A 14,207-nucleotide genomic window follows, 5' to 3' on the forward strand; every position below is an offset into this window, starting at 1 on the left:
TACCTGACCTGGTAGATCTGTACAACCACATACCTGTGAGTTCCACCAATTGTACTCCAGCATATCTCATGCGAGCCAGACCTGGGAAGTTGCCCATGGACCTGGAGCTTGGTGTAATAGAACCAGAAGCAGATATGTCCACTGAGGACTTCGACACGACCAGACAGGAGCAGTACAGAAGAGTACAGGCCTGTGTCGAAGACAGTCTCACTCGGGTGAGGGACAAGCAGGAAGCCCACTACAATAAAAGTGCGCCCGCAGAACCCTTCACACCAGGAGAAGTGGTGTTAAAGAGGAAGAGGAGAAACCACAAACTTGATGACCAGTGGGAGGGAGAATCCTACACTGTGTTAAACTCAAGATTTGATAACAAGAAGATCTGTTTGATTAGTAAGGACGGAGGAATAACGACTGCAACGGTATCTAGAGACCATCTGAAGTTGTGTCCAGACCTGCTAAAGCCCCAAGAAGAAGCGCCTCTCACCGTACCGGAGGAGCCTAAAGAAGCAGTACTCCATACTGACTTAGAAGATTTCCCGGCAGATTGGCCTCAACTAGGAGGAGCAGTAATAATACCTGTGATCCACTTCTTTCAACAGCCAGAAGACCCTCCACAGCAAGTAGAACCTGTAAGTGCTTCAGAAGAGCCTGCTCAAGAAGAATCCCCGGAAGAAGGATCCCCGGTTGGAGCAGAGCAAGAAGGCCCAGCCAATGGTACACTTGACAGTCCCAGAGAAGGGTTAAGGCAGTTTTACAACTTAGTCACACGTAGAACTGGTAGGGTAACTGACAATGCAGACATTGATACCACCCAGACCCCCTCACTACGCAGATCAACACGTAGCACGAGAGGTCAATCCCTGTCAGGTACAGAGAGTAAAGTGAAACTCTGACAGTGTAGATTGTTTCCCCTGGGGTATTATATTGTGTATTTTCATATATGTATTTATTAACTTGTGTTTTGCCTTCTAATGGACAATTTAAGTGATATGGACACTTCCCTTTTTGCCTCTAGTTACCCGTCCAGGTACATAAAGAACTTTGTGGCTGAGGACTATATGCAGCCCAAAAACTGCTTCTTGTAAATAATTGCACTCCCTGGAGTGCCCCTTTAGGTGACCTCAGAAGAAAAGCCTGTCTGGTGTGGCTCTAATGGAGGTCCAACTCAGGATCGCCATGCCCTGCAGCCACCCCAGGGCCTACGTGGAGGGTTTGGGACAGGTCCCTCAAGCTACCAAGTACTCTACCCTGTGAGATGGACATCCTGTCGGGGAACCTCACCGCAAGAGACTTGAATTCTGGGGTTGCTTATTATATATACATATCTATTTATTATCTATAATGTTTTTATATGTAACGTTCAAGCAAAGTGCCTCCCGTAAAAGGAAGAGTTGTTGTATTGTTGTGATAAAAAGTACTTCAGTCCGGGAGTACTGAGCTTTGCTAGGGGGGAATGTGGCGCCCTGCTGCGCATTGGTGCCACATATCCTAGAGGGGTGCATGGATGGATTTCTCCACAAGAGGCCCTCAGAGCATGCACACACCTCCACCCTACCACCTCAGACCACCAGAGGGAGCCCGGATAGGGTTATATATACGGAGGGTGGAGTTAGGCAGGCAGTTCCTCTGGAGATTTCAGCAAGTACAGGTCTGAATACAGAGTCGAGCTCAGTCTAGAGAACAGAGTTCCTGCTCAGAGCCAGAGAGGGACAGAGTTCTCAGTTCAGTTCCTCTAGTGAGAAAGCCTAGAGTGAAGCTCAAGTTAGAAAGCCTAAGGCGTGCCGACGCCATAAGAGCAGTGAAGAGTAGCGAGGCCTACTGCTAGTGTGAAGCCTAGTGAGGGCCCCGAGTGTGGCCGAAGGCGAGTGGAGTAAGCGAGCTACATAGGGGGCAGAGGAGCTTAGCCAGCTCACCCCAAGACCATATACCGGACACCGGGTCCGTCTCTGCAAGGATCTCTAGGACTAGCAGAAACAACCAGAACCCCTGGCGAACTACATGTCCCAGGAATACCAGAAGCTGACCGTTTTCCCAGGGTCAGGAATCACAGAGGCCCAAGAGACCAGGTAGTGTGATCTCCAACAGAAGGCCCTACCACCAGGTCAGCAGGTGCCAGACAGAGACCAAGTTAGGCCTAGCTCCAGGCAGGTCATAAACTTACCAGGAAAAGGCAAGAAACAGGAGGCCCCACACCCACTCACTGGGGAGAGTCCTGAAATGCACCCTTCACCCTACAGTGCCCTGGATCTTGCCTGAAAATACCACCAGTAAAGGTGCTGAAGTGAACTGTTGTGAGTGTGCCTGTTCTTCTCCTGACCCGGCTGGGTCCTCTCTGTCCTGCATCTCTCCTCCTTATGCTGCCCTGAGGCCCCGCTCCACCTATGGGGAGCCGCACCAACTAAGCTGCCTGACCACTGGCCTCAGAGGACTGCAGCAGCGCTGGTGATCCTCACCAGACACCACGGGTGGCGTCACGAACAATTCCCTATCCCAAATAACCTTTCCCCCTTTTTAAGAGTGACTCCAGGGTATGGGCCCGGGAGCAGGCCACCGCGGCATCCCCCAAAACCAACAACAAGGCCCGGGCGCCGAGTCGTCCCCATCCCCTTGGCGCGTCATCGTCATCTTTAGACAGACAGGGTCGCAGCATACTACAATGAACCACTCTGGTAGGGGCTCCTTCAGCCCCCTCGGGTTGAACTTCATACACAGGTCCTTTAGCGCCAATCCTGCGCTTCACTCGGTGCGGGGTCCGTTCCCACCGCCCACTCAATTTGCCCCGGGGCCGCCTGTCCCAAACCAACACCCGCTCCCCGGGCCTCAGAGCTGTCCCTCAAAGAGGCAATGTCTCATGATGTTTGAGCTCCTGAAACTTTTGTTGTACCAACCGTCGGAGGGTCTGCAGTCGATGCCGATGTTCTCGGACCCAGGAAGACACCCCTGTCCGTGGGTAGTCCTCCTCGGGGTCCAGCTCTAACTCGGTGGTCTCTCGCCCCTTTCGTCCGAGCAGCAAGGTATAAGGAGTGAACCTCGTCGTACTATTCACTCGATTGTTGTAGACCCACACCAGCTCGGCCACAAACTCAGGCCATCGTACCTTCCGATCTTCCTCCAACGTGCAGAGCATTTGGATCAGTGTCCGATTAAACACAGGCCCCATTTCCTTGAGGGTGGTAAAGAGTAGTCCGTGACTTCTCAATCTTGTACAATCGGTGCAGCTCTTCCATCACCCGGCCTTGGAAGCAGGCGCCTTGATCGGAATGAATCCTCTTTGGGCAGCCGTACACCCGAATGAAGTCTCGGCAGATGGCCTGCGCAGCTGACTCGGCAGTCTGGTCTCTGGTCGGGGTCACTACCGCAAACTTAGTGAAGTGGTCTGTCATTACTAGGCAATGTTCATACCCGAGATGCGCCGGTCCAACAGTCAAATAGTCGATCATCAGCATCTCCAAGGGAGCAGAAGTCACAATAGTTCGTATGGGGACCCGCTGCTCCGGGGGCTTTACCAGCTCACAGCTCCGACATCTTCGACAAGTGTCTTCTATTGTTGCTCGCAGTCAGGGATGATACACCAGCCTCTGCAACCACTGAAACGTCTTCTCTGGTCCGAAGTGAGCCCCTCGTTCATGATCCTCCTTAGCCACTATTCTGACCAACTTCTCTGGGATCACCGCTTGCCAGGTGGTCCCGAACTCTCGCAGTAGCTGCACCCGTTCGTACAGCAGCCCGTCTCGCAAACACAGTCTCTCCCATTGTCCCAGCATTTTCAGTGCTCCCGAGGACAGGGTACTCCTCTCTTCTCGACTGGGGACTTGCCGCAAAGCCACCCGTTCACGAAATTAAGCAACTTCTCTGTCAATCTTTTGAAGTCGGATCCAGTCATCTCTTGGCCGTCCTAGCACTTGTTCTTCCGACGTCTCTCCGATCTGTCCCTGCGCCGCAGCCAGCGGTCCCACGAAACTTTGGAAGCTAGGGGTCTCATCCCCCTCCAAATCTTCATCGCGGTCATGATCAGGCCGTTCATATGTCACTCTGGACAGGGCGTCGGCGTAAGTATTCTCTGCCTTAGGCCGGTAGGCGATCTTATACCGATACCTAGCCATGCGGGCCACCCACCGCTGCTCCAGGGCCCCCAATTTCGCATTCTCCAGGTGGGCCAGTGTGTTGTTATCCGTTCTCACCAGTACTTCGGACCCGGACAAATATTCCGCAAACTTCTCGGTCATTGCCCAAACCAGAGCCAGCAACTCTAATTTGAAAGAGCTATAATTATCTGGGTTCCTCTCGGAGTCGTGAAGGGAGTGGCTGGCGTACGCAATCACGCGCTCTTTCCCCTCCTGTACTTGGGATAACACGGCTCCCAGACCATGTAGGCTCCCATCAGTGTGGAGTATGAAGGGTTGGGAGAAATCCGCATAGGCAAGTATTTGCGCCTCGGTCAATGCCATTTTTAGGGCACGGAAGGCCTCTTCCTGGCTGCTTCCCCACCGAATTGCCTGATTCTTGGAGCCTGCCGGAACTCCCTTAAGTAGCTCCAGCAATGGGTTGGCTATGCGGGTGAAGTTCTTCACGAATCTTTGGTAGTACTCGGCAAGTCCCAGGAAGGCCCGAACGTCCTTCACTGTCTTCGGGGTAGGCCACTCCTGTACGGCGGCCACCTTCTCCTGGGTGGGCCTGACTCCTTCACCGGACACAGTATGACCGAGATATTCGATGTTTGCGGAACAGGTGGCACTTCTGGGGCTTCACCTTTAGGCCATGACTCTGTAGGCGACTCAGTACTTGCTCCAGTCGCTGGAAGTGCTCCTCGAAGGTGGCGGCATAGACAATAACGTCGTCAAGGTAAATTAGTGTCGCCTTGAAGTTCAAATTGCCCAGGCACCTCTCCATCAGACACTGGAACGTCCCGGGGGCGTTAGTCAGGCCGAAGGGCATCCGATTGAACTCGAACAGTCCCATGGGTAATATGAACGCCGTCTTCGCACGGTCATGTTCGGCCACGGGCACCTGCCAGTACCCACTGGCCAGATCCAATGAGGAGAAGTATCTTGCCTTCCCTAAGGCCGACAGGGACTCTTCGATTCGGGGTAGTGGGTAAGAGTCCCGTACTGTACAGGCATTCAGTCTATAGTCCACACAGAACCGCAGGGTCCCATCTTTCTTCCGGACCAGGACAATCGGGGCTGCCCACGGACTCTGACTCTCCCGTATCACACCATTCTGTAACATATGGGCTAGCATCTCCTTAACCTCTTTATACATCTGGGGAGGTATCTGCCGGTATCTCTCCCGCACTGGGGCAGTGCTCCCAGTAGGAATCTCGTGGGTAATGGTTTCGGTGCAACCAAAATCATCCTCATGGCGAGCAAAGACTTCCTGGTACCGCTCCAGCACATGCTCAACCTGCTGCACCTGTCGAGGTGTAAGTCCCGTCAATTCAGCCCGCATTCGTTCTAGGATTCTTCGTCCCCCCTTCGCACTAGCCCGGGGGGGTTCCAGCGGCACGGTGACTGCCAGAGTCCAGGGGTCTCCTCGTACAGCGGACAGCTGTACCACATCAGGTCGCACCAACTTCTCTGGCATTCCCAGAATCTGGGCTATTTCCGCCCTGGGAAGGAGTGTGAGATCATCTTCGCCCAGATTAACACACCGCACTATAACATTGCCACCCTGGACGGTGGCCAGTGTCCGAGCCACCAAGAGTCCGGGGGATACTTTGTCCATCGATGTTGGTTCTATCTGAACTTCGACCCCCTCAAGAGGTGTGCAGGCCTGTGCGGGTAATGTACAGTTTGTCCGGGCGGTAAGGTGAGTGCCGTAGCTGCTGGCACTATTATTTTTCCCAGGATCTTCCCTTCACTTGACGTCTCCTGAGCCTGGGCAGCTCGGATTAGTTGTTGAAAGACCCTCCTTTGAGGAGTTCGCGGGTCCCACTGGTCTAGAGGAATCTCCTTCGGCTCACTAAGCAGAATTTGCCCGATCTCTTTCAGCACATTCATTCCGAGGGTCACCGGGGGTCCACTTCCGGTTCCCCCTGCGACTAGGACGACTCCTTTTTTTCCCACATCTTTTCCACACACTCGTATCTTCATCCACACCACCCCTGCGATCGGGGTAATTGATTAGCTGCCGTGAGTCTAATTACTGGTCCCCATTCAGGCCGCGCTATCTCTGGAAATCGCTGTTAAAAGTAGGCTTCTGTCATCGTAGTCACCTGGCATCCCGTGTCAACCAGGCAGTGAACAGCCTGACCGCTTATTTCGGCCCAGACAGTCGGGCTGCTGGAAACTAGGTCCTTGGGACTTCCTTTTTTTCTTTCCCCTTCCTCAGGCTCCGTGCTGTGTCCCCCGAACACGGAGCCCGCTAGTTTAACGGCTGCCGTGACAGGGGCCGCCCTCGGCTAGCACAGCCCCTGGCGTAATGTCCTGCGCCTCCACACTTCCAGCAGGTCGTGACTCTGTCTGTGTAGGGCTGCCTCCCTTCTCTATGGAACTCTCCTGCAGGGGGGGTCCTGAATTCAATTCTTTCCATAACTGGGGCAATCGATCTGGGTATCTCTGGTGTCGGGGCAGGGGTCTTTTTGAGACTGGACCATTCATCCCTCATCTCCTGTATCTCCTTCCGCATCTCTCGAGCCCATTCCGGTTCAGCTGCAGGCGGGGTGGGTACCTCATTACTCCGGACCATCCCTGCCAGGGCCGTCACCCCCATCTCCTGCTCTCTCACATGTGCCTTCGCCCCCACTTCTAGAAAAGTCATACGTGGGTTGACGCGCAGGCGCTCCCGCAAGGCCTGCTTCAGCTGCACATCCCTGAGGCCTGCCACAAATTGGTCCCTTAAGATCACGTCAGGGGGGCCCATTCCCAAATTCCCCATGTCGTCTTTTCTAGTGATATAGGCATGCACCCTCTGTAAGGAATTAACATACTGCATCACAGTCTCCCCCTCCTGCTGCACTTGGTGAAACAGTCGTATCCTCAGCTCTCCTATATTGGTGGGATCCCCATGCATTTCCTCCAGTATCTTCACCACTTTTTCTACAGTATCCCGGTCATGGGGAGGGCGGTACATCATGGACTGTCGGGCCTCGCCGTCCAGGGCCAGTGAGGCTATTTCGGCTTGCATAGCTGGGGTCATTGGGTGCATACGTAACATACTCCTAACTCTCTCAATCCAGTCCCACAGCATCATATTGTCCCCGGTGAATTTTGGGAGATTGCTGAGCATGGCCCCCAGTGGCAAGCTAGATTTAGGGGCTCCCAGGATGGACTGCTCTGCAGTGTCTGTGTCTAACGACTGCATCCTGCCGACTATGCCAAATGTAACACAGGTACTATAGATGCAGTGTCACAGAAGCACAGAGCAGCCAATGCAGGGTTAATAAACAGGAAAGGTTTATGATAACAAGATGAATCTCCACGCAGGGAGTAACAGGGGAAAATATGGGGAAATAGCAGATATTAGTCTGTAACTGACAGTTTACAGTTTAACTAGATGTAGCAGAGTCAAACCGGTAACAAACGACAGTTTTTTCACTTAGCTGACTTGTATCCTCTACAAGGCAGTTGCCAGCTGGTGCTGGTGACGCTGTCTTCAGGCTTCCCCGCCCAAACAATGCTCCGTCTTCTGGCGGCAGCCGTCTCTGGTTTTACCCGCTGAGCCCCTAGTCCATAACATGGCACCTCACGTGCTCAGCTCCACGGACCCTGCGTCTCTTCTCCCTACAGTCAGCTTGACTCCTCCAGTCCACTGCACTCAGATCCCTTGCTCCAAGTCCTGTAGCCAGGAGCCTAGACCCTCTCACACTGCTCTGCTCCGCAGGACTCAGCTCCGCTTTCCCTCGCAAACGTCCTCGTCTCTCCCTCTCTCTCGTCACACCAGGAGTCCTTCTGTCACCTGACCTCCCAGCTCTCTCTCTCTCGACACACCCCCTGCTTCCCTGTCACATGACTCCTCTGCTTGCAGTCTGTTTTCCCCCTGCAACAAGAGGTACGGCCCCGGCAGTTCCGGATCCCTTGCTCTGAAAGCACTTACACCCCGGTCTTCCCCCTTACATGATTTCTTAAGGTCTCATTCAAAATGCTTGCACTGCATTATGCAGCAGATTAGCTGCTGAAAATCTGCAGAATTAAATCCGCAACGTGTGCAGTAGAATAACTGGAGTCTGATGGGCCGAAGTGCAAAATTTTATCTGGGGCCCATCAGACTACTGTACATATTGGTCTGATATATTAGACCTTTTAGCATTCTAAATCCTATAAAGACATATGTGTTGTTCTTCCCATAATGTAATAATGAACCCTCATTCTGTACTAATGTCATTCATCTTGGGCCCCTTCCTGGTACAATGTTCTCCATCCTGTGCCCCTTCTAGTAATAAGGTCCTCAATCCTTCCTGTAATAATTTCTCCCAAATTGTGTGCCTTCCTGGTATAATGTTCCTCATTCTGGTTCCTTTTCAGGAATAATCTCCCCCATCTGGTGTAATGTCCCCATTCTGAGCCCCTTCCAGTAATAATGTCTCCCATCCTGTGCGCCTTCCAGTAATAAGGTCCTCAATCCTTCCTGTAATAATTTCTCCCAAATTGGGTGCCTTCCTGGTATAGTGTTCCTCATTCTGGGCCCTTTTCAGGAATAATCTCCCTCATCTGGTGTAATGTCCCCATCCTTCCAGTTATATATGTCCCCCATCCTGGGCACCTTCCAACATTATATGTTCCTCATCCTGGGCCACTTTTAGGAATAATGTTCCCCATCCTGGTGTAATTTTCCAATCCTGGCCCCTTCCAGTAATATATGTCCCTCATCCTGGGTTCTCCAGTAATATATATCCCTCATCCTGGGCTCCTTGTTGTAATAATGTCCCCCATCTTGGTGTAATGTCCCCATCCTGGGTTCCTTGCAGTAATAATATCCCCATCCTGGTGAAATGTCCCCATCCTGGTCCCTTTAAGTAATATATGTTCCCAATCCTGGGCCCCTTCCTGGTATAATATCCCAGATCCTGGGTCCATCCTGTCCTCTTCTATAGCTGGCACTAAGACTGTGCCTCCCGCTGTGTATAGATGGCACCGTGCAGCCTCCCGCTGTGTATAGATGGCTACGTGTGCTCAATATTGTGTCATACAATTAATGTAAGGCTATGTGCCCACGATACAGAAATGTTCTGGATTTTTTTTGAGCGTTTCTGCATCTCCCTGGCAGAAAAAACGCATGCGGATTTTACATGCGGATTGTACATGCGTTTTCCTGCCAGGGACATGCGGATGTGAAGCGTTCTTCACTTGCATTTCCGCATGCGGGTGGACAAGCGCTTTCCAAGCGATTTTAGCATCACTTGGAAAGTGCTTGACAACTTGGTTAGGCTGTGTGCACACGATGCGTTTTTAATGCGTTTCCGCAGCGTTTTTGCAGCTGCGGAATCGCATTAAAAACGCATGGTAGAAGGGCAGCAATGTTCCCCAATGATAATCCGCATGAAATTTCCGCTGCGGATTATCATTGCGAAAAAAAACGCAGCACTACCAATTATTTTGCGGAAGTGCTGCGTCTTCGCCGCCATTGACTTGCATTAGACCGCATTGATTACGCATCACTGTATATGTAGATGCGTAATCCAAGCGTTCTTATGTGCGGATGGTACCCGGGTGTAGATGAGAGGAGACTCTCCTCCACACCCAGGTGCCATTAAAAAATCTGTAAAATAAGAATAAAATAAAAAATAAATGTATACTTACCTTCTGTCGGCCCGCGCAGTGCTCCTGCTTGGTTCCCGGCACTTTGCAGTGTGTTGAACGACCTGCGCTGACGTCAGAGTCATGTGACGGGTCACGTGCCGCTGACGTCGGCAGGTCTTTCAATTCACTGTTGCCGGCAAGGGAGAACGGAGTGAGCGGGACACCGGGGGCCATCGGAGGGTAAGTATACATTTATTTTTTTATTTTTACCACTCTCTCGGGTCACACTATATAAATCCATGCTGTTTGCATGGATTTATATAGTGTGACCTAAAGCGCTTGTCAATCCGCATGCGGAAATGTCAGTGGGTAACCGCTCCATTTCCGCATGTCCCTGGCAGGAAAACGCATGTACAATCCGCATGCGTTTTTTTCTGCCAGGGAGATGCAGAAACGCTCAGGAAAAAATCCTGAGCATTTCTGCATCGTGGGCACATAGCCCTACACTATATAAATCCATGCAACCAGCATGGATTTGTATAGTGTGACCGTAAAAGAATGGTAAAAAATAAAAAATATATACTTACCTTCTGATGGCCTGCCGACGTCAGCGGTCGCGTGACCCGTCACATGACTAAATGACATCACGGCAGGTCCTTTTCAGACCATCGCGAGCTGCCGGCAAGCCAGGATGCATCGGATAAAGACATCGGGGGCCATCAGAAGGTAAGTATAATATTTATTTTTTATTTTATTCTTTTTTTACAGGTTCTATGGTACCCGGGTCCGGAGGAAAGTCTCCTGTCCTCCACACCCGGGTACCATCCGCACATTGAAACGCATGGATTCCGCATCTACAGATGCAGGGATGTGGATTCCATGCGTTCTAATGCAAATCAATGGCGGCGAAAACGCCGCGCTTCCGCAAAATAATTGGTAATGCTGTGGATTTTTCCACAATGATAATCCGCAGCGGAAATTTCCGCAGCATGTACACAGCACATGCGGATTATCATTGGGGAACATGGCAGACCTTCTACCAAGCGTTTTTTAAGCGTTTCTGCAGCGAAATTGCCACTGCGGAAATGCTTAAAAAACGCATAGCGGGCACACAGCCTAAAAAAAAAATATTATAATTAATATTGTGCCAAATTAATTTCACGTGAACTATCACATGATCTATCACAGGGGATCATGTGACATGTCACGTGATAAATCAGGTGTGGGGGGGGGGCGCGCCTTCTAAACTGCCCGGAGCCCTTGCTACTCTTAATCCACCCCTGCATACAACTGAAATAGTCGCTGGCGGACCCTCTTCCCGCACAAGCTCGGTCATGGTCGCGCCTTCTCGTTATGCCTCTGAACAGACAATTAAACATTTGCATGGGGTATTTTAGTTTCATCAATCATATTTCGGAACTATAAAGTCCAGTAAGCCTCTACAGACCACATAGGAGGAATGTTTGGCCACTTGTTTTGCTGCTGCTTTGAGCAGAGGTGTTGTGCATATTTCACTAACATCTATTTAAGTAGTCACCCGGAAATGAACATACAACTAATCCATTTGTATCATAAAAAAATGCAGTAATACTCTCATGATGCCTGATTACATTAAGCCTCACCACTACTACATGGTTGGATATCAAAGGATCCAGTTTTTATAAAGTTATTTTTTTCCTAGTTGCTATTTACATAATTAATCAAATAATAGTAGAGCAACCATATAACTTATCAATATTGAATAAATGAGCTGTTATTATATAGAAATATTTTGTTTTCCATCTCACTTGCTGTAACTCTGCTCCACTTTGCTCTTCTTGGCACATCATCAAATTCGTGCAGGCAGAAATTAATTTACAGGAGAGACTGATACACTAAAACATCAAATTCAATCCACACTTAGCCGCTTCACACTAGTATTCATTTCTTCCAGGCATCCGTGCTTCCAATATGTGCATAAAACAATGCTGCAGGCTGAAATTTTAGATTTATTCTTGTAGATCAGGAATTTGTCATTGAAAAAAACCATAGCATAGCTGATATCAGAACTTAATCTGACAACTACACATATATTGCAGAGACTGCGTCGACACTACTGTGGACATTCTTCTTCTGTAGTGTTATGGGAGATCATAGTTTACAGTTGGCCATTACATCTGCAGTAAAGCAAAAGCCAAATGTATTTTTCATTATTAAGTAAACTATTTCTCATTTATTAGATATCTAAACTGTCATATTGTATTAAAAATGTACACTCGATACTGCCCGAGCTTTTTAAACAGAAAGTTTTTGTTTTGCATTCAAAGTGTGCTACTGTTCAGTGTTCTATTCACCATTAAAGTTTATGTGATACAAAAGACTACAACATAGAAAGTTGTATCTATTCCATACATAAATAACACATAATCACTGCAGATCTGCCAAGTCTGCCTCCAATAAGATGATCACTCCAAAATTCAAGAACTCCATCTAATTTTACTATTTGTAGAATTTATTGTAGAATACAGTAACATCTGCAACCAGCATTTTGGCCCATAATCTCTAGAGAAAGTCCTACGGTTCACTCAAATCTGCATTTAAAAACAGCGAGTGCAATGTGAGAAAAAAATAAATAAATCGCATTGCACTCGCAACAAGACAATGTTCAACTGTGAGTTTTTCCTCACTTGGAATTGGGGGAAGAAAATCGCAGCATGTTGCGTATGGCCTCGTAAAATGGATGAGACTCACCAATGCAAATCAATGTGTGTGAGAAAACAAATCGCACGGCACACGAACCTTGCGTGTGCCGTCCAATTTTTATTCACCAATCTAATAGGAAACCCGAAATTTCATCAACCGAGTACAGTAAATTCACAGCATGAACTGTCAGAATAGAATAGATTTATAGATAGAATAGATAGATAGAAATATGTCATTGAGATACAGTACAGACCAAAAGTTTAGACACACCTTCTCATTTAAAGATTTTTCTGTATTTTCTTGACTATGAAAATTGTACATTCACACTGAAGGCATCAAAACTATGAAATATGTCTTATATTCTAGGTTCTTAAAAGTAGCCACCTTTTGCTTTGATGACTGCTTTGCACACTCTTGGCATTCTCTTGATGAGCTTCAAGAGGTAGTCACCGGAAATGGTCTTCCAACAATCTTGAAGGAGTTCCCAGAGATGCTTAGCACTTTTGCCTTCACTCTGCAGTCCAGCTCACCCCAAACCATCTCGATTGGGTTCAGGTCTGGTGACTGTGGAGGCCAGGTCATCTGGCGTAGCACACCATCACTCTCCTTCTTGGTCAAATAGCCCTTACACAGCCTGGAGGTGTGTTTGGGGTCATTGTTCTGTTGAAAAATAAATGATGGTCCAACTAAACGCAAACCGGATGGAAAGCATGCAGCTGCAAGATGCTGTGGTAGCCATGCTGGTTCAGTATGCCTTCAATTTTGAATAAATCCCCAACAGTGTCACCAGCAAAGCACCCCCACACCCTCACACCTCCTCCTCCATGCTTCATGGTGGGAACCAGGCATGTAGAGTCCATCCGTTCACCTTTTCTGCGTCGCACAAAGACACGGTGGTTGGAACCAAAGATCTCAAATTTGGACTCATTAGACCAAAGCACAGATTTCCACTGGTCTAATGTCCATTCCTTGTGTTCTTTAGCCCAAACAAGTCTCTTCTGCTTGTTGCCTGTCCTTAGCAGTGGTTTCCTAGCAGCTATTTTACCATGAAGGCCTGCTCCAAAGTCTCCTCTTAACAGTTGTTGAAGAGATGTGTCTGCTGCTAGAACTCTGTGTGGCATTGACCTGGTCTCTAATCTGAGCTGCTGTTAACCTGCAATTTCTGAGGCTGGTGACTCGGATAAACTTATCCTCAGAAGCAGAGGTGACTCTTGGTCTTCCTTTCCTGGGGCGGTCCTCATGTGAGCTTGTTTCTTTGTAGCGCTTGATGGTTTTTGCAACTGCACTTGGGTACACTTTCAAAGTTTTCACAATTTTTCAGACTGACTGACCTTCATTTCTTAAAGTAATGATGGCCACTCATTTTTCTTTACTTAGCTGCTTTTTTCTTGCCATAATACAAATTCTAACAGTATATTCAGTAGGACAATCCGCTGTGTATCCACCAGACTTCTGCACAACACAACTGATGGTCCCAGCCCCATTTATAAGGCAAGAAATCCCACTTATTAAACCTGACAGGGCACACCTGTGAAGTGAAAACCATTTCCAGTGACTACCTCTTGAAGCTCATCAAGAGAATGCCAAGAGTGTGCAAAGCAGCCATCAAAGCAAAAGGTGGCTGCTTTGAAGAACCTGGAATATAAGACATATTTTCAGTTGTTTCACACTTTTTTGTTAAGTATATAATTCCACATGTGTTAATTCATAGGTTTGATGCCTTCAGTGTGAATGTACAATTTTCATAGTCAAGAAAATACAGAAAAATCTTTAAATGAGAAGGTGTGTCCAAACTTTTGGTCTGTACTGTATGTATGTATGTATGTATGTATATATTTTGACAAAGTC

The sequence above is a fragment of the Phyllobates terribilis genome, unplaced genomic scaffold, assembly GCF_046119375.1.
Source record: "Phyllobates terribilis strain yellow unplaced genomic scaffold, ASM4611937v1 Scaffold_4__5_contigs__length_816908805, whole genome shotgun sequence".
NCBI classification, from domain to species: Eukaryota; Metazoa; Chordata; class Amphibia; order Anura; family Dendrobatidae; genus Phyllobates; species Phyllobates terribilis.